The 26119-nt window shown below is 43.1% G+C and overlaps 1 protein-coding gene across 1 annotated transcript in view; it reads right to left on the reverse strand.

Annotated features, from left to right (window-relative positions):
* Window positions 1-26119, reverse strand: part of PASD1 (PAS domain containing repressor 1) — an 84722-nt gene that overhangs the window by 51293 nt on the left and 7310 nt on the right. Inside the window, exon 2 of the mRNA XM_048513813.1 lies at window positions 8528-8596. The gene's annotated coding sequence lies outside the window, so the exon portion shown is untranslated. The remainder of the gene's footprint in view (window positions 1-8527; window positions 8597-26119) is intronic.

A 26119-nucleotide genomic window follows, 5' to 3' on the forward strand; every position in this document is an offset into this window, starting at 1 on the left:
TATGTAGACAAAGGCAATGGCAAACCAAGTCTGTAAGTTTCTTGTCTAGAAAACAGTACAGGGTCAGGTGTGACTTGACAGCAGGGTACACACACAAGGCATGTTCTGTCATATTCCAGGCTAAAGTTTTTCCAGAGGTTGCCCCATGTCTCCTGGAAGACATGGTTTTTCTAGAGGTTGCCCCATGTCTCCCTCCTCTTTCCCCCTCCTTTTCCTTACATTCTGGGTTCTCCGCTTCTCTGTTTTATTTTCCAGGGTGGATCTATGAAGTTCTGTTTTTATGATTGGATGCCAATATAACATTATTGATTGTTGTTTTAATGGGGGTTTTATTGTAACTATTGTTTTATTGTGTTGTTCACCGCCCAGAGCCCTTCGGGGGAGGGGCGGTATATAAAACCAATTATAAATAAATAAGTAAATAAATAAAGAGGTCAGGTGGTTGCCACCCTTCTGACTTTCTGGTGAGCCTTCACCATGGAGTTTTTTCTGGAGGGCTCTGGGAGCAACCTGAGCCTAGGCAAAGGGGGGAATACCCCAAAGAGCAGCTTGAAAAAACAGCCCTGCCAGGCTGCTCCAGGCCGTGGGGTCTGACTGGTGGGGCAGGGCTGAGCAGGGGTGCCCAGCAGCGGCCTTCACCAGGTCTGGCCCGGCAAGGCTGATCCGGCAGCGGCTTCTGCTATGCCTGGCGACGCGGGACGAGGGGGAAAGGGGGAGGGGTGTGGGGAGCGATTTTCCACCCCCAAATGACCCTAATGGCGCACACCCAGGGTGTACCTGCCCATGGCAGCTACGAGACTGAGTCCTGGGATGCTTTGGAAAAAAGCAAGTATATAAATATTGAAAATTAAGTAACCAGACCAATAAAACATCTCAGGAAAAAAAAGCAGTTTTCAAACTTTCGGTGCCAAAAGCCTTGAAGATTCTGTATGAAGTGAACAGATACCCTGAATTCACAAGTTTACTTAGAGGTTGCTTTGTTTGTTTTCAATGCAAAACCCTTTTTAATAGCTTCAGAGTAATACATTACTGGCATATGAATAGGTATGATCATCCTGTGTATTTGTGTGTGAACAAATTGCTGTATGCACTTGAAGTAGAAATTACAGAACACACAATACAAAGCTGCTATTGGCAGCTATTAGCATACCAGTAGGATTGCCACACGTTACAATTAGCGAAGGGTGGATCCATCCTTATCCAATTTGAAATGGGGCCGTCTAAATCGAATTAATTCAGAAGGCATCTTCTAGACATCCTGAACTAATTCTACATAGAACTGGACCCATTCTGGATCAACCCTCCTGTGACAGTGATGATGTTATCATGAGTGCAACTGGGCCTAAAACCCCAGCCCCAGGTGGCCCCTGGCTAAAAGCCACTTCTGGCTAAAAGTCTCTTCCCTTTTTCATTCTTACTAAAGAGGCTTTTACATTATTTCTGAAAGGCAAGGGGAACGGAAAGGCTCCAAGGATCATGTCGTTTGGTCCTCCTAGCCGTTGCCTTTTCTTTTCAAACTTGTTGAAGGTGAGAGATGAGGCTTGGACAACCTCACCTCCAACATCACTCCTCACCTTTAGAAAGTTTGGAAAAGGTAAAGGAGCAGCAAGGGTTATAATAGAATTTTAGCATCATTGAAATAGGTTGAGTTTTTCTCTTTGCCGCAGAGTTAGTGGTGTTGGTACAATCTCCAGACAGCTCACTGATGGTGCACTCCTATGAAGTTACCCCGGGAATTTTGATGGGCTTGGACTAGGGATACCTGGACTAGGGATACCTGAACACCTACTGGCTCGCTATAGCATAGGTGAACAGGGAACTGATTCTGAACTGGACTGTTCATCAACCTGTATTTAACGAGTTGCTTCACTGTCTTCCTATCAGTGCAGAACAGTGCAACAGACTTCTCATGTAGCTATGTTAACCATTTAATCATTCCTGAAGCTATGTTAACTGTTTAAAAAACAATAATTGCTCATGTTCAATTTCACACTAGTGTTCTAACGATTTAGTCCTATTTAGTGCTCTGGAGTTGCAACTCTAATTCAGAATCTAACCAGAGAAGCCCGTAAGTTCTACTCGCTCTCCTTTGGAATCCATCCCAAGGTAGCCTGTATGGCAAAGTACTTATGCCAACTAACAGAGCCCAATCAGCGCCGAGCCTTTACACGTGCGAGATGTAATGTTTGTTACGAGGCAGACAGTTGAACATTCCCCATCATGAGAGAATTTGCATATGCACCATGAACTGTGTAGAAATTCTTGAGCAAGTGCTTTTGTACTGCCCTCTCTATGAGACCACTAGACTAAGGCCCTTTCTGCATGGGCCATTTAGACCAGTGTGGGACCAGTAAAGGGTGGTGTTCTCCCTCCCCCCACACACAATAGCATTTTTCGGATCTATCATGTCATTGAGCGAGTCTTTTGGAAAATGCTAGCTTCCATCTGGTGCCAAGCAAATGGCACCGGATGAAAGGCGGAGTTTTCCCCACGCCGGCGCAGATCCCTCTTACCTTGTCCCCCAACCGCCATCACTCTGGAGAGGCCAGGGGACACTCCTCCTGGCTTCCGGCCCTGGAGGCGTTGCGATGACCATGGGGGTGTGTCCCCTGGCCTCTCCAGTGCGATGGCGGCCGGGAGACAAGGTAAGAGGGATCTGCGCCAGCGTGCCCATGCGAACACAGCTCCGCAGGCCACTGGGGCACCGGGGCCGTTCGCAGGGCACCGTGCGAACGGCCCTGGGGGTGCACCGGCGGCAAGTATGCCGGTGCACCCCCACTTGTGAGGCCCATGTGAATCGGGCCTAAATCTTTTGCAACTGGCTCTGGAAAAAAAAAATCTCTCAGACCTCTCATAGCTGTTAACAGCTATACCTGTTAAATAATGAGGTTGATAATATGACCGAGACAATAGCGAAATTCCTGTGTCTCGCCTCTGAAATGAATCCACAAAAATAGAGTACGACTTTTATAGTGCCGCAGTCAATTCTCAAGATCTATCATGTCATATAAGGGGGGGGGGGAGGGGTGTCTGTCTTTTATACTAATATGTCAATAAAAATTGACTTGACCTGAACTTTAATTTTGTTTTTAAAGGTTCATTGTTCTCTAACCACGTTCATTGTAAAGTAGAAGGGAAAATGTGGTTTCCCCTTATAACTTAGCAATGAAAATCTAGAGGCTTGCCACTTTTGCTAATGAAAATGGCACTACAGGGAGCACACACAGAAACAATGGTGGCTCATCGTGTGGACACAGCCATTGATGGTTACGACCCAAATAAAGCAGTCATAAATAAATGAGTTCTTTTCAAATCCTTCATTTGAGTGGTCCTTAGATATGTTAACAGCTACCAACTTTTCTGGATAGGCACCATTTTACAAACACACAGTTCTGAAAGCACTTAACCCAGACCTGTCTGGTACTTGTTCAAGTTGCTCGATGCCAATCAAACCAAACCAACTGGTTGATTAGTTCACATCTGATCATCCCCCTTGCACTTGGTCAGTCTGACTATCGACCAGGTTCGGTAGGAAATTAATGGAATCGCATCTGATGGTGACATTTGAACATGGTACATTTTATTATTGAACAAATTCAATAAAAAAATTGCAGCATTCTAGCTTGGATTAGAACAACTCTACATAAGACTTTATTGATAGTATACGACCTAGTATAACTGAGCCAAAATGGGCTTGCCCTGTTTGTTTTGCCCAAGATATCATTACAGCCAGTAATGGGTGGAGCTAGTTTCTGCTCCATTTCGGCTTCACAAATCTAGATCATCAGGGTGTGCCATTCTACTATAGGAGAACAGAAAGGAACAGCTTGTATCTAACACCCTAGCATCCAATCCTGTTTTTAAAAATCCTTTTTTAATGCTTAACCTTTTCAGCAAAGTGTTACCAATTCAATTATGCCATGTTTTTATAGATGACATTTCAACAGCAGGCAGGGCTTCTGTAATCTTTATGGTTGCTTAAGCACCAAAAAAAAAGCAATAATTAAAGAGTCTATATATGTGCAGCATTAAAATCTGTCTCCTGTCATTTGTGGAATGATGAAAAACCAAACTGACATTTTGCCAACCAAGGTAAAACTGCAGATATGCGTTTGGGGGCTGGCCAAAGATAGAAATCTCTCCACATCAAACACCCAGTAAAGAGCACGGCCTAATAAATAGATAGCAATTCCCCTTCCATGTAACAGGCACTTTTCAAAAGAGGCAACAGCTGTTCTGCTAACCTAGATGTACTCAACAGCAGAGTGAAGATTCTTCAAAGAAAGAGATAGAAGAAGGAGTGCCATACATCATTCCCTCCTGAAGTGCAGTAGGAAATAAAACAATGACCTGTCTCTCTAGATTGGACAAGGTATATCTACTCCAGCATCTCATCCTTAGCACTGACCTGTGACATGTCTCTGAGCCCTGTGGGGAAAGGGCACTATACAAATCCAATACAATAAATTTAAAAATAAATAAATAAACATGAAGCACCTGACAGGTCATATAATGGAGGATGCACAATACATTATATTGGCATCAATGAATGCTAGAAATTAAATATAAAGGTAGTCTCTTGTGCAAGCGCTGACTCATGGAAGGATGTCACATCACAACGTTTACTAAGCAAATTGTATACAGGGTGGTTTGCCATTGCTTTCCCCATGTCCTACACTTTACCTCCAGGAAGCCAGGCACTCATTTGGGTACCATTTTCCTGACCTTGGGAGGATGGAAGGCAGAGTCAACCTTCATCCAGCAACCTGGAACGGACTTCCCTCAAGATAAAACTCAGGTTGTGAGCAGAGCTTTGACTGCGGGTGCTGCACTCTGCGCCACGAGACTCACCACACTAGGAATTACAGCCATGAATTCCCAAAATCCAAATTTAGATTTTTAATACTACCAAGACATGTTCAGAAAGCTCTAGTTCACTGGCAATAAAAACAGGTTGCTGTATAAATGAAGGAATTGATTAAAAAGTGGGTTGGGGGGAAGGACAACTAAAGTCAAGGGCTCAAGAAGACTCATCCATTGGAGATGATGGAGGAAACATTTCAGGTACAAAGGCAGAACTTGGCAATGAGCATACAGAAACAAATGACTGGCTTACTCAAGTGTAAAGGAGTATGCAGAAAGAACATTTGGAGAGAGTCACAACTACAAACATTTATACCCCAGTTCCAGATAGTCTATAAGATAAGATGAGGGGGTTGAAGAATTTGGTACACAAGGAAAACTTAGAGGTAGTAGATATCACAAATCTGATGGAATAGAGAGAATCAGTGAGATCTGGATATGAAATGCACAGAAAGGTGAAGGGGGGTGATTTTACTCTAAATGTCAAAGTGGGCATAGAGTTGAGAAATCCAGAAAACCTTGAGCACTAAAGCCATCTACAGATTCACTGTAGTTGAAAATAATCTAGGACTGAATATATATTACAACCATTTCAAGAGTGACTTTGAGACAGAGGAAGGAAGAAATCACGAAGATAGTCAAAGGAGCAAATGTTGTAAGAGTGGGTGCCTTTACGCATATTGACTAGGCACGTAAATGTCCTGGTTGCAACAGAGACAAAATTTCTAGGTATGATAAATGACTGTGATTCAGAATGCTTAGCCAAGAAGCATACCAAAACAGGGCCATTTATCTGCCTCAAGCACACTGTTTTCTGTGTCATCCTGAAGAGGCAGAGAGCAGCAGTGGCACCAACAGGGGAACCTCCAGCCATCCTTGCTGCCCTTTTAAGGCCCATAACAGGTTTCAGTGGGAGTACCTCTTGAGTCCACCTCAGATCTGAGCAGCAGTGGCATGGACAGAGATACACCTCTTCCCATTCTCAGTGTTTGGGCCCTGGACAGTCAGATGAAAAGCCTTCACTCTTTAGCCTCCTCTTAGCCATTCTTGCTCCTTCCTCCTTCCCCAGGAAGTACCCATAATAATCAGGATGAAGCAGAGCTTCCAGAGGATATCCAAGTACCTCTCTGATTATATCTGGAAGAAGGCAGGGAAAGAGGGCAACTGCATTTGCAGTGCGGAAGTATGAGACAGATTCGGAAGTTAGGAGTACAGGGGCAAAAATGTCCTCTTCGGTCAGCATCCTCTCCCACCTGTTGTAGAAAGATGTACTATGCCCAAAGTAGGCACAAGAGGAGACAGTGAGTAGTGAAAAAGGTAGTGATTGTTCTTGTTGTCTTGGAGGGGAATAAAAGTTGGAAGCACAGTGTCCAGATGAGCATCTAGTACATGACTGTAACATACTGTTCATAGTGCTACTCTTGGAGACAATCAAGAAAGTGATTCAAAATGAGCAGTCCATGTCTTACAAAGAGCTAGCCATCTGGAAGAAATTACTCCTATTCTGAGATTCCTTCACCGGCTGTTTATTCATGTCCGGATCCAATTCAAGGTGTTGGTGCTCATCTTTAAAGGCACTCCTGAACTGAGGCCCCCGAACTTGAAGGATCACTTTTTCCTGTATATTTCCATGTGGCAGATTCACTCTTTCCAGCAAGGTCTACAGGCAGTGCCCTTTGTCTCCAAGGGCATTCTGTAACAGCCTCAGCTTTTTAGAGTTACTGGAACAGCACCCTGGAAAAAGTTAAGGCGTATTTCTACCCCTCCTGGCTTTCTGGTATGACTATAAACCAGAAATATTCCCCGAGAGTTTTTGGAGCTGTCTGAGGGAGGTATATCCTGCTAGTGGGGAAGACAGTCTTTTTACTTTAGTATTTTAGCATGGGTTGGTATTGTTTAATGTTTGTTTTCAACCCATTTTTAAATATTTTATATTGTTACTACTCACCTTGAGCGCCGAGTTCCTCAGGGGAAAGGCAGGCACACAAATCTTTTAAATAAAATAACCAAATCAAGCAGAAAATTAGGAAAGGGTCTAGATGGAACAATGAATTGGATATTCGTGCAGCCGCCGCTTCCAGAGTTGTGTCAGCCTGACAGGGAGGCTGACGCAACTGGGGGCATTCCTGGAGGTGGAGCCAACATTACTAGGCTTCAACTGGGCTTTGGCCCTGGGAATACCAGTGGCAGGGAAGACGGACTTATGCCAGCCTTTCAGCTTTTCTCCTATGGAAGGCTTTCAAGAGGCTGAGGATTCTCTGGCTTGAGGCAGATAAATGGCTTGAGCTGGCACTGTTCTGGTATCCTTCTTGGCTAAACCTTCTGAATCACAGTCATTGATTATACACAGAAGATTTGTCTCTGTTGCAAAGATGACACTGGCACTAGCCAACAAGTACCTTGACATTATGGTGAAAAAAGGAGAGTATTGGCAAAAATGAAAAGCATGAAAATAGAGGTACTTAAAACAGTAATGAAGAAGACTTATTCTTGCAGAATGAAAGTCATAACAAAGTCAACGTTTTCCCAAGAAACAATTCTTAACAAGCTAAGGTCCAGAGTTTTGGGCTGCAGTGTCATCAATATGTGGATGACACCCAGCTTGTCCTCACGACGGTGGGCTGGCCGGACTCAGCCCCTGAGGCTCTCCAGCGGTGTTTGGAGGCTGTGGCTGATTGGTTAAGAACTAGCAGGTTGAAACTGAATCCAGCAAAGACGGAGGTCCTGTGGGAGAGTCATGGTGAAGTTCCGGCCAACTTCAATTTGCCTGTGCTGGACGGCAAGGCCTTACGTCTGATCTTGTTGGTGATCAGTCTGGGGGTGATTCTGGACTCTAGGATTTCTCTGGAGGCCAAGGTCGCCAGAACAGCACAGACTGTGTTTTACCATCTCCACCAGGCACGACAGTTGGCCCAGTATCTGGATGGCTAATCTAAATTTATTAAGCTAAATTACATCGTATATTGGGCACCACACAACACACGTTCCTACACAAACATTTTAACTAGTTCATTGTTTAGTAGAGAACTCTTCATCCGTAACGGTACCAAAAATTTTAAAAAGCTAACAGTGCTTGGAAAACTAATGTGTCAAGCAAGGTCTTTGATATTGCTCACATTAGTACGATCAGCAGGAGATGTCTGTATTAATCTTTTCTGTGCTTTTGTACCAGGGTTGTTTTCCCTTGAAGCCTTATAAATAGTTGTTATATATAAAACTTTTCATTTTATTCCACATATTACATACACAGCTGGGAGCTTGTTAAACACAGTGGCTTGGCCCCGGAGGAAGTCACCAGCTAAAATCTCACCTTATCCATCCTCCCACCCCTGTGAACAAGGGTGATTTCAGCCTATCTAACAGGGTTGGTGTAAGGATCATTGAAATAAGGATTGTGAAAACTCTTAAACTATATAACTGCTAAATATTATTAGGAGTCCAATGTGACATGTCATTTTTAAATGCAACAAGTGTATTAATGTATTTTACAAACTTTACTCTCTGTTTAAAAAATAAAAAACTAAGGTGGCTTAATAACACGTACTAACAAAACAAGTAACAATCACACAGCATTAGATAACATAGTTTAATATTAGAATAATGGTGGGGAAGAGACATTTCAGATGCTGGAACCATGAAAAATTACTCTGATAAAACTACTTACCATTTACATGGCACTTCTAAGTGTTCAAAGCACTTCGCGTTTGTTATTTCAGTGATCTTTGCAAAATCTCTGTAAAGAAAGTCAGTAGTTATTATTCCCATATTGCAGGTAGGTGGGTGAGATAATCTTGTCTTGCCTAATAACACCTACAGAGTTTGCAGCACATCTGAACCAGGGACTTCCTGGGTCATAGGCCTTCTTCTTGCCCACACAGTTAAGACTGCTTTCAGATTTCCAATTAGCGATTGTTTTAAAAAGATGGAACCAAATGGAGTGTACGCGCAAGATAGGGAAGAAATCAAAATCCAGAGGGGAAAAAAGTTTGTGAATCCCAATTACCCTCAATTTTATAACATTTTTAAAAATCATAAATATATGTAAACATGTATTTCTTATCTGAAAAAGTGAGCTATGACTCAAAAAAGCTTATATATAACCTGCCAGAAATTTTGTTATCTTTAAGATGATATGGACTCTTGCTCTTTTTCTAATGCTACTGACAGACTAACACTGACAGACTAACCCATCCTACTATATAAAAGGCTAGCCGTGTTCTCAACGACTCACTCCTTAAAACAAAGGACTCTGGGAGATGTAGTCCAGAGGGCACCATTTCCAAGCAAAGAAGGGCTGACTAGATGACACTTCCCACAATCCCTTGATTTAACAACACAGCCATCACCGATATGCCTTCCCTCCCCACCGCCAAGAAATGCAACTGTCATGCACGAAACCTCAGCTTCACTCATATGCCCTTCCAAAAGTCCCTTCCTGGTCTCCTCAACTGAGGAAAGCACCTGGAGCCAGGCCTGATTGCAATGGCTGTTCAAAGCCACCACTCTGGAACCCCACAGCTTGAAAGTAGAAAGTTCAAAGGAGTCCACCAGGCCTCTCTGCCCTCCACCACTCAGCATGACACTGGCTCTGCACATGGTGAAGGTGGTGGGACTGCCCCAAGGAGGGCTGGGCACCAACCACAGCAAATGAGGGGAGGGGCAGACAGGTCTCTCCGCTAATAAGGAGGTATGGAGGATGAAAGAAGGAAGGATGCTGCCAGCAGTCCCAGCCAGGCCAGCAAGCAGATTGTGAGCACCCTCCACAACAGTTTGCCCATGAGGCTTAACTACTAGTAGTGATATAAAGATACATAACACAATGAACTTTCTAAATCCAATTTAAATCCAATCTAAATCCAATTTACACTTGGGCTTCAAGGACACTTTCAGAATTATTCACCAATTATTGTAGTATATATTCTTCTTAGGTGCTTTTTGACATTGTCTTTTAGAATTTTCATAAGATGAGTTAGGATATTGTTGTCTTAAAACTACTTCTCCAAGTTTTATCTTAGAAATAGAGCCAGTGTGGCATAGTGGTTACAGACATTTAGTAATGAGCTTGAGCTAGACTCTCTCAGCTTATGCTGACTTACAGACTTGTGAGGAGAAAATGGAGGAGAAAATAATGTGTTCTAACCTGTGCTCCTCAAGAGGACAGGCGAAAAATATATACTAAATAAATAAGTAGGAACATCCCGGAATACTCTTGTAATTAATTGCTGCTGAGAGATTTGTTCAAAACTGGGCTTTACCCAGAAATCTGTAGAAGTACACAAACTGTATTTGGTATGCAATGCTTTATTAAAATTATTTTATTATGACACTGGAGTCAGTTGTTATTTCACAAATAGTTTTTGTTCTATCAAGAAAATCAGCCAAAGATTCAAGTGCCCCTGCTTCAGATATGTCTTTTTTCATAGGCCCCTTCTGCACACGCAAAATAATGCATTTTCAAACCACTTTCACAACTGTTTGCAAGTGGATTTTGCCATTCTGCACAGCTTCAAAGAGCACTGAAAGCAGTTTGAAAGTGCATTATTCTGCATGTGCGGAATGAGCCATATATTTTCCAGGTTCAAATACCACAGGCTTAAAGAAAAATACAAAACAATATATTAAAGGACGGATGCTGGCACTCATCTTATGCCCATCTGTAGCAAAGAAAAAACTGGGATACTCCATGTTTTTTGTTCTAGTGCTCCTTTTGCAAGGAACCTCATATTTGGATCTAGTTTTTAATCTGGGGTTTTTCACTTAGCCAGTCAAGAAACAATTAAGCATGCCTACAGCAGAAACAATGTGACTTCGGATGCTTTCATGATGGCCAGCTACATCACTCACCAAATAGAAAACCATCTGGTAGATGTCCACAAGAACAGCTATTCAGTTTTATTTTCTAGCAATTTTTAAAAAATCAAATAAGGCCACCAGATATAACTTGGTGATAAAGTTCTTACTCATGCTTATGTTCATGAGACCGACGATCGAGGCAATAAATACATCTGAACTGTGAACAAATCAATAACTTGTTTTTAAAAGCAGCCATCTGCATATTTCCCTAATCTCTGAAACCTGAACTAATTAACGATCAGTTCCTTGTGCTCGCCAATCTTCACTGACATATTTCACAGCAAATTATCTACAACTTCTAATACCAGGAAGTTATTCCAGGGCAGCAGCACTGCTCCTGATTTCAAGGCTTATCTTAAATAATAAAAGAATCCAAGCCAATAATTACAAATGAAAAATCAACGCACGCAAGTGACTCCTGAGACCGATAGAATCAAGAAGGAAGAGAGGCGCCAAACCAAGTTCCCTTCAAAAAATAGTGTGAGGTAAAACTTGGCTGATCCTAGTGTAGATCATCCCTGTACGTTTTAATCACCTATTCTGTTGAAATGACTATTAAAATGATTCAGGAGAAAAACCATAACCAAACCAACTTCGTTTAAACTCTACACGTTTTGCTTCCGCTGTGCTGCATTTTCTGTCCCAGGTAGATAAATACGCTTAGAAGTCTGGATGAATTTCAAATGGCAGCCTTAAAGCTCACTATTCTTTGTTAACCTTATTTGGCTTGAGGATTCTGAAATGATCCGTTTCACATCTGTTCTGCAGCTGGGCTCAAAGTCATGCCCCAATGACCTCACTGATGCCTTGAATATATTCTTAAAGCTGATAGAAAAAGGGTGGAGGGATGAAGAGGAAGTAGTAGATAAGCCGACATGTCATCTTTCCGGAGCCACTTCACGATGTCCATGAAATGGGGGCAGAGGGGAGAGACATAAATAATGAAATGGAGCATGGCTCTGTACATAGCCTTGAATGTGGGCAACAGCAAGAAAACAATCAAATCCCATAAAGATATACTGGGCACAAGGAAACGAAGGATGCACACTTGTGAGCAAGAATTTATCCCCAATTCGTCTTTCCTTTGCAAACTGCTCAGCACAGAGGAGGAAGAGGACCCAGCAGGCATAGGACTGGATTCAGCCAGCTTTTTAGATCCATGTCACCCCATTTTTTTCCTTACTATAGCCCTGGGACTACATGGGTTTGGCAGATCAGATCCCATGATGCCCCAGGCATAGCAAACTAGGTAGTCAAAGGGGACCCTTGGTCCCCTTTTGACCAGCCAAGTTAAGGGGAAAATGGCACCCAGAGACTTCCGTTCTCCAAGCGTCCCCTCCCCGCTACGCTTGGGATGGGGGCCACCCCCGGCCCCACCCCCTCCCGACTGCCAGCTCTGAGCCAGCAGTTGGCAGTCCCTTCTGCCCTCCCCTCTGGGGAAGACAGAAGCAACTGGAAGGCTCCACGTTGGGGCCTTTGCTTATAAGCTTGGGGTGGGGCCGGAAGCTGGGAGGGGGGCAAGGCTTGGGGGGGTCCTCTGGCTTCCTTAGCCCCACCCATGTCGATGCCGACATGGGCGGGGCTGAGGGCACCAGAAGATGACAAGGCAGCAGGACTTACTGCTGCCTTGCTGTCTTCCTGGTCAGGTGGGGGGCCGATTTTGTGCCCCTCATGTGACCAGATCAGTGGCATCCAGGGACAGAGGGTACCCGCTGTCCCTAGGAAAAATGCACCACTGGAAAGGAATCACCAGCAGCCAGAAATGAAGAAGAGCCTTGGAATTATAAGCAAAGAGCTATTAACCAGACTACCAGCAGCCTCTTCCTCCTTCCTCATATAGGACAGAGCAGGGATGCTCATAAAGGCCTCAGGAGAACTTAGCCAGGCCCTCTGGACCAAGTGCCTGTCTTGTGCCCCATCCCAGATACTAATTGTATAGTTGCCATATCTCCCATTTCAGCATATATGTAGCACATTTACTTGATTCTGGTTAGCGCTATTTTTATTCAGGCTAGAGTAGACTAATCTCTGTTCAAGCCGCTTCTTGGCTTATGATTAAAATCTCAATAAGTAAATAATTTTTTTCCAGACATTTTAGGCCCACTGTAATGATTATGTCCCGGTGGTTAGTACTATTATTAGAAAGCTCATTGCTCAGAATTATTTCGGCAATCCCCATCTATCTCCCCTTAATTTTCCATCCAAATATATATATTTGTCTCCAGTCTGCCAGCATACCACCCTGGCAGGTTTAAGCAGCCAGTAGTGGAAAGGGTCAAACAAGCAGGTGAAAGGTTTCAAACTTCTATGAATTCTGTCCGCATTCTTGGAGTGAACAAGTTGAAAGGTGTCCCATACAAATGGATGAACTGGCACCTTGTGACCATCCAATTCTGTCATGGCTAATATGGAGTCCAAATCCAAAAGAACGTGAGAAATTTTATCCACAAAGCATTTAGCAAAATTATTGTAGCACGTTGCAAAGCAGTTCACCTCCATATAGGCCACAACCCAATAAGCCTCTGGTCACTTGGAAAACTACTGCAGGTCTACACCATACAGATGCAATGCTGGCAGAGAAACACTGGTTCTTCACAGCCATCACTGCTATGATGTGGGCTTTAAAATGAGCTCTAGTCTGTTCCCCAACCCATCTAACAGGGTTATCGCAATGGAGCTTCTTGGAGAAGGAGACGAATAAAAATGTATTGATAAGCAGCAAACCAAATGTGTTTTCATGCAGTCATTAGGAAGCAAGAATTAGCTGTACCACCACGTCAAGCGTACTTTGAGAAAGGTAAATAGGTTTACTAGAGTGGACTGTGATGGCCAGAATGTTGTAGAGTTTAGAGCACTGGGCAGGATAAGTGACAGCCAAGTTGAAATCCTCAGCATCACGCTGCTTGGTTGATTTTAGGATAGTTACTCTCTTTCTCAAGCGTAACCTACTTCACTGGGTTGTTGTGAAAACACAATGGAGGAAGGAAAACTGCACACGAAGCCTTGGCTTCTTGAAGGTAGGGAATAATAAAAACGTGGCAGATGAATAGGTAATGTAGGAAGATTTATCAAGCAGCATTGTTACGTGGAGGGGAATTTCTTTTTCCAAAATTCATTTTTTTAGAAACGGCCATTGAATCCTCTTATTCTTTTTTCTCTTTCTAAAGAGAGATTTTAATTTCAATGGATCCTTTTATACGTTCAGGCTTCCCAATGGTTTTATGTTACATGCCGCAGAGTGGTGCTCTGGCAAGAGGATAGGAAGGTTTTGGAAGACACTGCCTGCCTCTGCCTCTGAGCATCTACAGAGTGTAATTTTGAAACTTCAGCCTCATTTCTTACGCTTCTTCTCTTTGAATCTGTCTTTGATCAAAACCAAGTTGACTAAAAATTCCTTTTAAAAAATTCCTCCAAATTCCCAAAAAGCGGGAAAGAAATGGCTTGTTGGATTTCAGGGGGAAACTGGGCAACTGAGAAAACTGAGAAAATGTCCCTTAACAGCAAGATTTCTGAAGATCAGAAAACCATGCTTCAGCTTCTCCGGAGAGCAGCTCTCAGAACTTGTGATCAAAAAGCTTGATGCACACTATAATATCTACAGATATATTCTTTTTTCATTCATTCTATAGCTCGTTGGCCCTTGGCAGATTTATTTCCTTGTTTATCAGGAACAAGGCCTGCAATATGATAAATATAGCAAGTGAAAATATTGTGGGCAAAATAAACCTAATTTTCTCTGTTATATGTGGGTCACATAACTATACCTTTTTTTAAATCATAAAGATGACAGGGGATATGGGAATTCATCCAGCATTTTCTGGACCGTCTTTGTTCTAGAATGCTCCGTTTGAGTCCTGGTGCCTTACTAGTTCTGTCCCTAAGGCATTGGGAGCCAAATGGAGCATTCTGGACCAAAGATGGTTCAGGAAATGGTGGATGAATTCTCAAATCTCCTGTCATCTTTATGCTGAAACAGGTATAGAGAACCCTCAACAGCTGGAAAAGACATTGGCCCATGATTTAATGCCCAGCAGCCCTGCAGAGTATGCAACAGTGACCTATATCCAACCAGACAGTTTCTCTGACAGAACAGCATTTTCATTCGCTGAAGTCGGTGGCAATTTCCACTGATTTTCCTGCCACTGTAGACTCCATTTTGCCCTCTGTGCTATTCATATTTACCCTCAGGCAGTGGCATAGCACCAATGAGGCCGGGTGGGGTGCGACGCCCCGGGCAGAGCAGTGGAGGGGGCGTGGCATTCCAGGGCATGGCGTGGGCGGGCACTGCTGCGGCAGGGGCTTTGGGCACGCCTGCATCCCAGGCGCAGTTCCCCCTCGCTCTGCCTCTGCCCTCAGGGGGCTCAGCCAGCTCTAGAGAAAGAAAGAAATTCCCATTCTAGGAGGTCCATAGATTGTTGGATGCATGGCAGTAATCAAGAAATGTACTTTTTTATAAGTAAATTTTTTTTCACTCACTACTGAATAATCATAACCAGCCACCAAGAAGAAAATATTAGGGCAGTGGTGGCGAACCTTTGGCACTCCAGATGTTATGGACTACAATTCCCATCAGCCCCTACAATTGGCCATGCTGGCAGGGGCTGATGGGAATTGTAGTCCATAACATCTGGAGTGCCAAAGGTTCGCCACCACGGTATTAGGGTGTTAAAGTTCCCAAGGTAGAGATTATAACTTTACTAGTAGTTTTAATCCCAACAGCTCATTGTAATAACTAAACCAGTTATACTCCAAACTTCTGATAGTCAAGGCATATTTTTCCTCATAGGAAAGACACTTCATTCATGGACCCAAACTTCTTATAATCAGAAGAGAGTCCATCTGATACGGATCTGCTTGAGCCACTGTTCTGGACAGAGGTCCTGATGAGAAAAGATACCTAGAGCAGAAACATATGCAGAGAGGTGGGTAATTCTGCTGTCTCTCTGTATTAGGAGTAACCTAAACAGTTTCAATGGAGGCTCAAACATACTCCGAGATGAAGCATATAGACACTTCAATAAACAGACAGTATAGCATCAGAGGAGATGTTAATCATTCGATTTATTTTTATAGCAAGCTTAAAGGTATCCAGTGTGCACTGACACACAATTTAAACACTGCATTTGACCTGGCTACCTAGCCAGTATCAACTCTGGAGTTCATCCAAGAATGCCTACACATTGCTATAGGATGAGTTTTCCTTATTGCTGTGCTGTGTCATTAATTTTATTCATGGCAAAGCAACCTACATGGAAAACATTCCTAGAAGGCGTCTAGATCTTTCTGTGGCCTTCCTCTAAACTTTCAGTCCTATTAGCCTGTGCACTGTAACAGCAAGTCACAAGACTCGAACCTAAGGCCGCATTTAGATCTCACAAACAAACCACAGTTTGTTCATGACAAGCCTCAAATCCTGGTTTATACGCCCCCGCCTTCTTCTGCACAGTTTCATCTTACATCAGCCACCCTGAGCCTGACCTTTGCTGGGAATGGGTGGGGTACAAATTTAATAAATAATAATTTGTCACAATGTATGAATGCAGGCACTTCAACAAGTTGCTTCTTTCCCAGTAGCCAGGAGCCTGTATTACTGTTTAATCCTAGTTTCGAATCCCTGACTTACAAACAAACCCCAATTCATTAGGAAACCTGCATTTAAATGCCACAACAAACTAGAGTTGTATCAAAGAGTTCTTCAGCTGGCAGCTCTTCTATTGCAGCTCTGTCCAAGTGGGGAAAGAGAAAGAAATATGTACGTCCAATAATAGGCTAGGATTTTAGCCTTGTTCACATCGGCGGTGAGCCGCTATGAGCCCATGTGGAAGAGCAACGTATAAATCTAATTAATTAATTAATTGCAATTGTTAGTAGCTTTAGAATGTAGCTTAAGCATTCCAGCTTAATGTAGTTCAAGCATTCCCGCTCTCCCTCGGCTCTGGAGAACTGTGACATGATCATGGCTTAGCGGGAGAAGAGAGCAAGGCCCTGAATAAGACTGCCACCTGGAATACGGAGTAAGTGCCCTGCCCCTTTGATACATATTTCGAAAGACTTTATGTTACCTCTACAGTACCTGCACAAGTCAGCTTTCAAAATAAAAATAATAAAAACATTAAACGCAATTGATTTTAAAAATTAGCCAAGCAGAAAAACAGAGACCATAAAAACAGACCACTGACACCATAAAATAACAGTTTCCACACTAAAACAGTGTTAAAAGATCAGCCTCTTGATTAAGAGTCTGAGTAAACAGAATTGTTTTAGCCTAGAGCCTAAAAGAAAGCACTGTGGCTACCAGATGTGTCTCAAGGGGAAGAGCATGCCAGAAGTAAGGTGCCACTACTGAAAAAGCTGTGTCTCTGGTTCGCAGCTGCCTCACACCTGAAGGTCAGGGCACAGAGAGCAGTTCTTAAGATATCTTAAGTGGAAGGCTGAGTAATATCGGAGGAGATGGTCCTTCAAGTAGCCTGGACCCAAGTCAGTTAGAGGCGAAGTCCGGCAAATAATTTTGTAGGAAAGATTAAAATATATAATGATAATTTCAAATATCTCAAAATGAACCCACCTCACAACCCAAAAGGCTAATGATCCAGAGCAGAGCAGTCAAAGTGACTCATTGTAATCTTTATCTTTATGATGGCAGCAGTAAACTTTGCTATTTCGAAAGCAATAAATTTATCCCTAGTTGCCAGTAGCAATACTAATTTATCCTAATCTGTCCTTCTCAGGAAATGAGACATAATGGTCCTCAGAAATCTTTTCACTCAGCCTTAAATGATGGATACTGGAATGTCACATGACCACAGTCACAGGGGCAAATTCTTTCACCATATAGAATCCCATTGATTCTAAAATTGAAAGTGGTGGAATACAGAGGCATGTCATAGTGAAAGCTTTTCTATTATAGTAGTCACTTACTATGTCAGTAAAGTACACTGGCAGAGTCAGAGGAGAAGGAAGTAACTGTCTGAGAAAGAGGGTGTCTTCCAAATCCTTACTAATCAAACATTGGTTCGGGGATTCCAGTCTAACAATCTTTTACAAAAAGTCTGACTGTATAAAAGTCAACGCTCCTCGGATATTCTTCTGAGAATCCAAGGTTAGCCACTAACCTCAATACAAAATGACAGTCATGGCTTAGCCTTCATTTCCTCATACGTCAAAGGTAGGAGACTTGAAGATACACAATAGAATGTTCAGCCAATAATTAATGGCTGATTTATAAATAGAATTGCCAACCTCCAGGGGGAATTTGATCCCCCACTATTATAACTGATCTCCAGACTACAGAAACCAGTTCACCTGGAGAAAATGGATGCTCTGGAAGATGGCATTATTCCCCACTGAAGATGGCATTATTCCCCACTGAAGTCCTTCTCTTCCCCAAACCCTGCCCAGAGGCGGGACTACCGTGGGGCACAAGGGGGCTCGAGCCCCATGTGCCACTCAAATTCATCACATGGAGGATGCATTCAGCCACTTGCCCTTCCTCTCCCCAAGCAGCCTCTGGGCTACACCTCGCCAGTCTCCGCCTCCCGCTGCCACCCACTCTGCTGCTGCCACTGCCTGCCTACCCACCTCTCCCCCAGGCTCAGAGGTGAAGTGAGTCCAGATCTCAGTGGGTGCAGGCTGGGCTGGGGAGTGGAGATGGAGGCAGCCTGCACCTGATCCTCACTGCTTAGGTGAGTCCTGGCACAGCTTTTATTTGCAATTTCTTTCTATCTCTTTCTCCCTTCCGTCCTCCCTCCCTCCCTTGTGCAGTCATAACATCACCCTTTCAAATCAACCCATACACTTCCAGTCAACAAAAACTTGTAAAAACTTACCTGCCTCAGTGCCTCTGTGGTGGCGAACCTATGGCACTCCAGATGTTCATGGACTAAAATTCCATGCTGACAGGGGCTGATGGGAATTGTAGTCCATGAACATCTGGAGTGCTGTAGGTTTGCCACCACTGCTCTATAGGCTTATGCTAGTTAGTGCCCCGAAAAGGGGGGGAAAGAAAAGAAGTGTTTGTAAAATGTCTCTGCCTGATTCCTTGGGGGAAAGTACTGTATATAAAACCAATAAAATAACAGAAGCAAATTTGCTTTTTGAAAAATATACCTTGCATAGCTTTTAAACAGTGTTAAGAGGTGGGTAGCCCAAACCAGCGGCCTGAGCAAGAACCACCCCGCTTCTTCCAGAGGGCTTTTCAGCAGCACAAGGAGGCAAAAAAACCAAAACAAAACTCACCATCGCTGGAAAGCTCTCACTAGGGCTCCATGGACCTACATGACCCCATCAGTGCCCAGGACCATGGAATATCCAGAGGCAAAGCCAGGCTGGAAGCTGACTGATGTCAACTCCACCCAAGTCATGCCTCCAGAATGCCCCTAGTGGAGGGAGGGGGAGGGGAGGGGGCATGCAAGGGAGGGGCGGGAAGGGTGTGCTGGTTGTGGTGCTGGGTTGCTGATGGGCACTCTGTGCTGTGTCAGGGTGTCCCAGGAGACCACAGAGGGTACCCATTCATCCCTTCACCAGGGTAAGAGGCCTGGGGAGGTCAACCAGCATAGGACCACACGGACTCCACAGGTCCCTCCAGGCCTCCTAGTCTGGACTGGGCTGTAAGATTTCCATTTGATGCAAAGCAATAGCAATTTAAAAAATAAAGATGCCACTTGAGCAGAAGTATGTTTTCTTCATAGTATATCAAAGTGATAATCCTTATTTTGAAGGAGAAGAGAAGTTATCTCTTTTTTAAAATTTTATTCTCAAGTAAGGAATAACAATAAAATGAAATAAGGCATATATAAAGAAGGGACTAAATTACAAATCAAACAGCTCAGGAAAATGAAATGAAAGTTGCCTCTGATCAGTTCTGCTCCTCCTCTCCTTACTTGAGGCTGCTGGTGTGTATAGGGGATAGACAGAGCATTGACCTATTATTTTTCTGGCATTCTGATTATCCTTGTAAATTAAGCCCCTGAAAAGTAGTTTGGTTATATGGATGGCTTGCCTAAGCATAATCAACAGCTTTTAAACACACACACACACACACACACACACACACACACACACACACACACATATACAAGAATCAACTTTGCATACTAAATTGGCTATCTAATTAGATATATATACAGTATTAGGGGTTTGTGTGTCTGTGTGTGTCTGTGTGCGTCTGTGTGTAAAGGCGATAATGCATTTTATTTTCGATACAGATTTTCATTTATGGATCAGGAATAGAACTTCACTTTGTTAGGTATATTGATCCTTTATCCATTTGGAAAGGAGACACAATTTTCATTAGGTCTGTGGTTCTAAATAAGATGGTATATTATTGACCCTTTCTGCCCACTCCCTGGCAGTCTTCTTTGGCTCAGGATTTCTTCATCTGGTGAATTAGTCATGCTTCTTTATACTTTTCTGTATTCCCCATATTTTACGCTTCTTCATATAACACAGGGTGGTGCAAGGAAGTAGGTCATAGCCTGATCAGCCACCTGGTTGGATTTTTATGTCGGTGACTTGGGCCTTGCTAAACCGAACCTAACGTGCTAGTTTTGTTCTCTAAATGGTATATTTTGTGGAATTGCCGGAGCCCTTAATCCTAACACTCTTTTAGGAATTGTCTTTTGTTATTTTGTGAAACAGGTACATACTGATACAGTAAATATGCATGAAAACATTTTATAGGCTTTGCATGTTTATATGATGAAGCTTTGTGCTCTAAAATGTATGGTATGGATTGTATGATTTACAGCATTATCTAGTCACCACCAACTGACTTGAAAAGTCAATAATTTGAATTTTGCAAAGCAATGTTTTGTTTTGTCCGGAACACTGGAATTTGGTGGCTGTATTTTGAAGTGAAAACCATTTCACGCTAAAGGATTGGGGGAAGAATTCTAAAACTTTTTGGAAGTAACTTTGCCAAAAAAAACATGTTTATATTTAGAGACATTCGAATTTTCTTGCTAGAATGTACCGGTACTTGCATCATGAGTTGACCCTAGGCCCAATACATTTTACAACCAGTAGAATATAAAACACAAAAATATCACAACACTCTTAACGTACAGACTGGAATGTGACATGAAAAATGCAGTGGCCCAGTTCTACTGTTTACAAGGGCTGGTAAACTGAGCCTCATTATGCAAATAGGTTCAAACAAGATAATGACAAAGGCCTTTGTTTTTCAGCCTTTGATTCAGTGTGAACTTCTGATAGAGGTAATCAGAGTATAAAAGGCAGGGGTGAGTATGTCAGGAGCTTGATTTACATTGTCCCCTGTATTTTTAAACTTCAAGCACAGAAAAGCATAGGACTTTTTGGCAGTTTTACCAAGCTGCATTCAGAACTCCAGAGAACTACCAGAAGAATGAAAGAAAGCAGCTCATCTCTATTTTAGTTACTTAAACTTTCCAAACCCTGTTTATTTTCCAGTATTTACACATAATTGTTAAAGTAGCACTGATAGATGTGTTAAAAGTGTATTTTGAATGGAAAGCGACAACAAAGTAACAGCAATGCCATTTATTTATTTACTTCATTTACATTCAGCCTCCCTCCCCAGTGCGGACAATCTTTTCTTCTCAATTTTATCCTCACAACAATCCTACAAAGTAAATCAGGCTGAATGGGTGTGACTTGCACAAGGACACCCAGTGAGTGGCCTTGGCACAGCAGGGATTTGAACCTGGGTCTCCCAGGTCCCAGTCCAACACCCTAGCCACTACACCACACTGTCTCTCAAAACAATAAGTAGTTGTGTTGAGGGAGTTGTTTTCTGGTAGGCATAAACAGGGGGTTTAATGTCTCTCTATAAAAACCTGAACATTCAGAAACATGAAGGCATTTGGGTGGAATCAACAGAGAATAGTAACTATCTTGAAATCTAGGGTGTCATCCTTGAAAAGGTAAACAGTTTGTATTAATTACGTGAGTAAAAGTTCTGTATCTTTGGAGTTGGTTATAGGGACCATTATCACTCCAGTTTTGTTTGATCTACACTGGCTCTGAATTTGCTTCTGAATCCAGTCAAGGATGCTGCAATTGATCTTCAGAGCCCCATGTAGCTTGGGTCCTGCATATCTTAAGGACAGCAGGTGAAGGGAGGGCAAACCTGGGTCTGTTATGATGTATCATATGCAAAGGTTCCTGGAAATGCTGTTTAGAATCAGAAGCAGATCTACCGGGATTGGGGATCTGTCCTTAACCTGGCAGGTTCCCTCACTCCCTAATCAGCTTCTTAAAAAACAACCCCTTTTTATTTGCACCTGGGATCCATTCTCCATTCTCTCTTGTCCCAGGACAAGGAATGTTACCCCCCCTCCCTCCCTCCCTCCCTCCCTCTCTCTCTCTCTCTCTCTGTGTGTGTTTGCCTAAGGACAACAGTAAATTCATACCTGTCAGTCCCTGGGGAGGGAATGATCTGTGTCCCCCTTTGCTTTTCTTATGTAATTAGGAAAGGTGATGGAAAAGTGGATTTGACCTCAGCCAACTGAGGATGGCTAGCATCAAAGAGGGCACGTAGCCAGCTAGTCACAGCTTGGGAGGCCTCGTAGACTTGTCAAGGTGCCAGCAAGCTCACCTGGTTACATCAGGGGTCTTCAGTCTAAGCAGCACAGTTTCCTTTCCATTGGCTTGCCCGTCCCCTCAATTTCTTCTTAATTGCTTTCATCATCAATGCCTGCGCATGTGTGCTTTGTGCACATTAAGGACCAGCATCAACACAACATACCATAATAAACAGTGAAAAGCAGGGAAGAAAGAAGATGCGGTTGTAGCTTCTTATGGACCCAGTTATTGGTGTCAGAGTTCTATGTTTTCTTTCATGCACACACACACACACACACACACACACACACACACACACACACACACATTCCTCCTGCATGGACAAAAACAATCTTTGGAAACAAAATCCTTTTTTTGAACAGTTTTAGCACTTAGGACATTGCCCAGGTAGATGTTACTATTATGTGTTTAATTTGAAAGGTGCAAGGAAGGTATAGCTATAAAATGGTAAGGAGCTTGGCTTGTATTTTTGAGCTGATATTATGATACAGCTGTCTAAAAATGGGTTTCAGATGTTTAGGGTGGTACAATTTTAGAGCTTGCCCCAGCCGCCCTTTTCTGAAGATAGCCCATGACCCTGCTCCATCCCCCAAATCTCCAGATATTTCTCAACCTGAAGCTGGCAACTCTATTTATAAACCAAGGTCATTATTGATGGCACTTTGACTTGTGCTCAGAATTGAGTGAGCAGCAGTGGCGTATTTGCCAAGGGACAGGGGGTACCCTCTGTCCCCAGGCCCCCTTGATCTGGTCATGAGGGGATGCAAAATTGGGGCCCCCATGTGACCAGAAAGACGGCAAGGCAGGGGGAAGTCCTGCTGCCTTGTTGTCTTCTGGTGCCCTCGGCCCCGCCCATGTCGTTATCAACATGGGTAGGGCCAGGGAAGCCAGAGGACCCCCCCCAAGCCTCGCCCCCCTCTCAGCTGCCAGCTCCCCCCAAGCCCCGGTCCCCTCCTGGCTGCCGGCTCCAAGCCAGCAGTCAGCAGTCCCTTCTGCCCTCCCTTCTGGGGAGGACAGAAACAACTGGAAGGGTCTGTGCTGGGGCCTTTGCTTTTATAAGATCGGGGGCATGGCCCCACCCCCCAAGCTGATAAAAGCAAAGGCCCCAGCACAGAGTCTTCCAGTTTCTTTTGTCCTCCCCAGAGGGGAGGGCAGAAGGGACTGCCGGCTGCTGGCTCAGAGCCGGCAACCGGGAGGGAATGGGGCTAGGGGGTGGGGATGGAGGTGGGCCCTGCCTCAGGTATAGCGGGGGGAGCGCCTAGTGAACGGTGAGCAGCCAGAGATTTTATGAGTGGAAAAGAGCAATTTAGGGAATTTTTTGGGGCACAAATGGTCAAATATCATCACCTGATAATTGTCTCTTGAGGAACTTTTATGTAAATTCACTGGGATGATCATGATGGACAGCACCATTTAGAATAGATCTGTTAGTGCAGATACAAAATTTATCTAGGAGTATCCCTGATTATAATTGCTTACAGAGGAAATTAGAATTTTTGAAAAAAGATTAGAGGGACCAGTTTAAAAGTTGTTAACCCTAGCCCTAGATGGCCCTTGCATGACCCAAAAAGGTGTCAAAATGGCTTCAGTGTTCCTAAGGCATAGCTGTGCCCCCCTCCCCATTTGCCATACATAAGTTGTAGCACTAGCTGCAATGCAAAACTGTTGAACCTAAAACAGGTCCTATATCACTGGCCAACCCCAGTACTGAATCAGCCCCTCCCCTCCCTCACTAATGTTTGCAGTTAGTGTAAAGGGACTGTTTAAAACAGAACTCTAATGGAAAGCTCAGTAAATAATGTCTTAAATGTTCACTGCTGACAAAAAAAAAACCAAACTAAGAACGAATAGGAAATGTATCTATCATTTACAATGCAAACAACAGAATTACATGTCTATAATTACACGTCTATAAAGCAACAAATTACCAAAATAAATAATTCATATCAGACTGCTTTATCACAAAATGTGCAACGGTAGGTCTGTATTTAAAAAGCTTTATCATCTTAACAGCATTAGCAAACCTGTCTTGAATTACCCTTCGGAACCTAAGAAATTGTTTGACTTGATCATTCATTATGGGTAATTATCATTTAAAACCCTACATAACAAAGCCCTTGGGCTTTGATGTGCCTTGTTTAAATTACACATATATTTCTTCCTGCCATTCTTTTACATGGCTGGGTAGTTAATCAGACCAGTGAACTTACAAAATATTCTGACTCAGCATAGGAAGAACATGAACAGGATCTTTTTTTTTTAATGCCATAATTTACATAGGTCGATGATTTATAACAGAAGACTCATGTTCCCCCAAACACCTTCAGGCTTTAGGCAAGGGAACACTAAAGGGTCAAGGAAATATGAAATCCCCACTTAGCAGCCCCTTTCTTACCAAACCTTGCCCTCATATCGGTACCCGATTCCACAAAAACTCAGATTTTCAGGTGGGGAATTTTAAAAAATGCATGCAAAATAATCATTAAAGAGCAGTAATTTCTCAGAAAACAAAATGTGGGGGCGAGGGGATTGTGCCAAGTATGACAATAAAGCAACTCGTTTCTCTTGCACTATTCAAATAGCACGGTTTCCCCCAGCTTAAATGAAGACAGCAACCTATGCCATTTAGATGGTATAGCTTTCTTTTGGAAAGAAAGCTCCGTTATACCAATCAAATCAGGTCAATAACATTCTTATACTCTTTCACAGGTGTCAAACTCGTGGCCCTCCAGATGTTATGGACTACAGTTCCCATCATCCCCTGCCAGCATCATGCTGTAGTCCATAACATCTGGAGGGCCGCAAGTTTGACACCTATCTACTCAGATTGGTGGTAGCTCTTCAAGGACTCAGGCGAAGGTCTTTCGTAGCCTGCTAACCTTTTTCATTGGGACATCTTTTTTTACTGGAAATCAGGGACATTCTCCGTGCAAAACTATGGTCTACTGCTGAGCTATTCCTCTTCCATTCCATCCATAGGCCAAAAATACATTCACTTGAGAAATGGTCCAGAAAGCATTTATTTGTGTGAAAATACAACTGCACAACACTGTCAAGGCCAATGAGACACTCGACGGTCATATGCATAGCAAGGAGTCAGCAGCAAGGGTTAAAAATGCCTGTGACCTTTAACGAGAGAGTCCCAGTTTCTACAAGATTTCTACAGCATCAGAGAAGAGAATGCAAATTAGACTTTGCCCCTCCTCCTTCACTCATATTTCTGATCCTCACTCACAAATTATCTGTGTTTGTTTATGGCCTTAGCTAGATAAAAATTGTGTGAATTCCAGAGCTCTAGAAAGCAGCTACAGGAATTGCCTTTATTTAAAAAAAACCCTAGGAGATATAGGTGGCTCTCACAAGATTTTTAACGTTTGCAACCTAGATACAGAAAAGATACACAGTCAGAGTGTACAGAGAATGAATTCATTCCTGACTGCACGCTATGAAGTAAGAAATTCCTACCTATCTCAACTCAGCTCTCAACTGAACATCAGCATGCGAGCATTTACCTAATAAAGTCCTAGATCTGAGCTTCTTTACCTTTCATACTCTACTGCCCACCAAGTATGCAACCCTAAAGTCAAATGCTCTCCAAGCAATAGACAAGGCAACCTTAAGGTATATTTGTGAAATGTGTGTAATGATACACAGATTTCAGGCATACATAAAATGAGATTATTGAGAGTGATGCCCACAAGTCATCCATTTAATGTTATGTTTGATTCCTGTTTGGTGCTTGCCAGTTTTTTGAGGGGCTGGAGAAATCTACAACATGGGGTTTTATTCTCAGTGAGTGGTGAGAAGTATAAGACAAAGACTGGAATGGAAATATATACAG

This window comes from Sphaerodactylus townsendi, linkage group LG13 (assembly GCF_021028975.2).
Source record: "Sphaerodactylus townsendi isolate TG3544 linkage group LG13, MPM_Stown_v2.3, whole genome shotgun sequence".
NCBI lineage: Eukaryota > Metazoa > Chordata > Lepidosauria > Squamata > Sphaerodactylidae > Sphaerodactylus > Sphaerodactylus townsendi.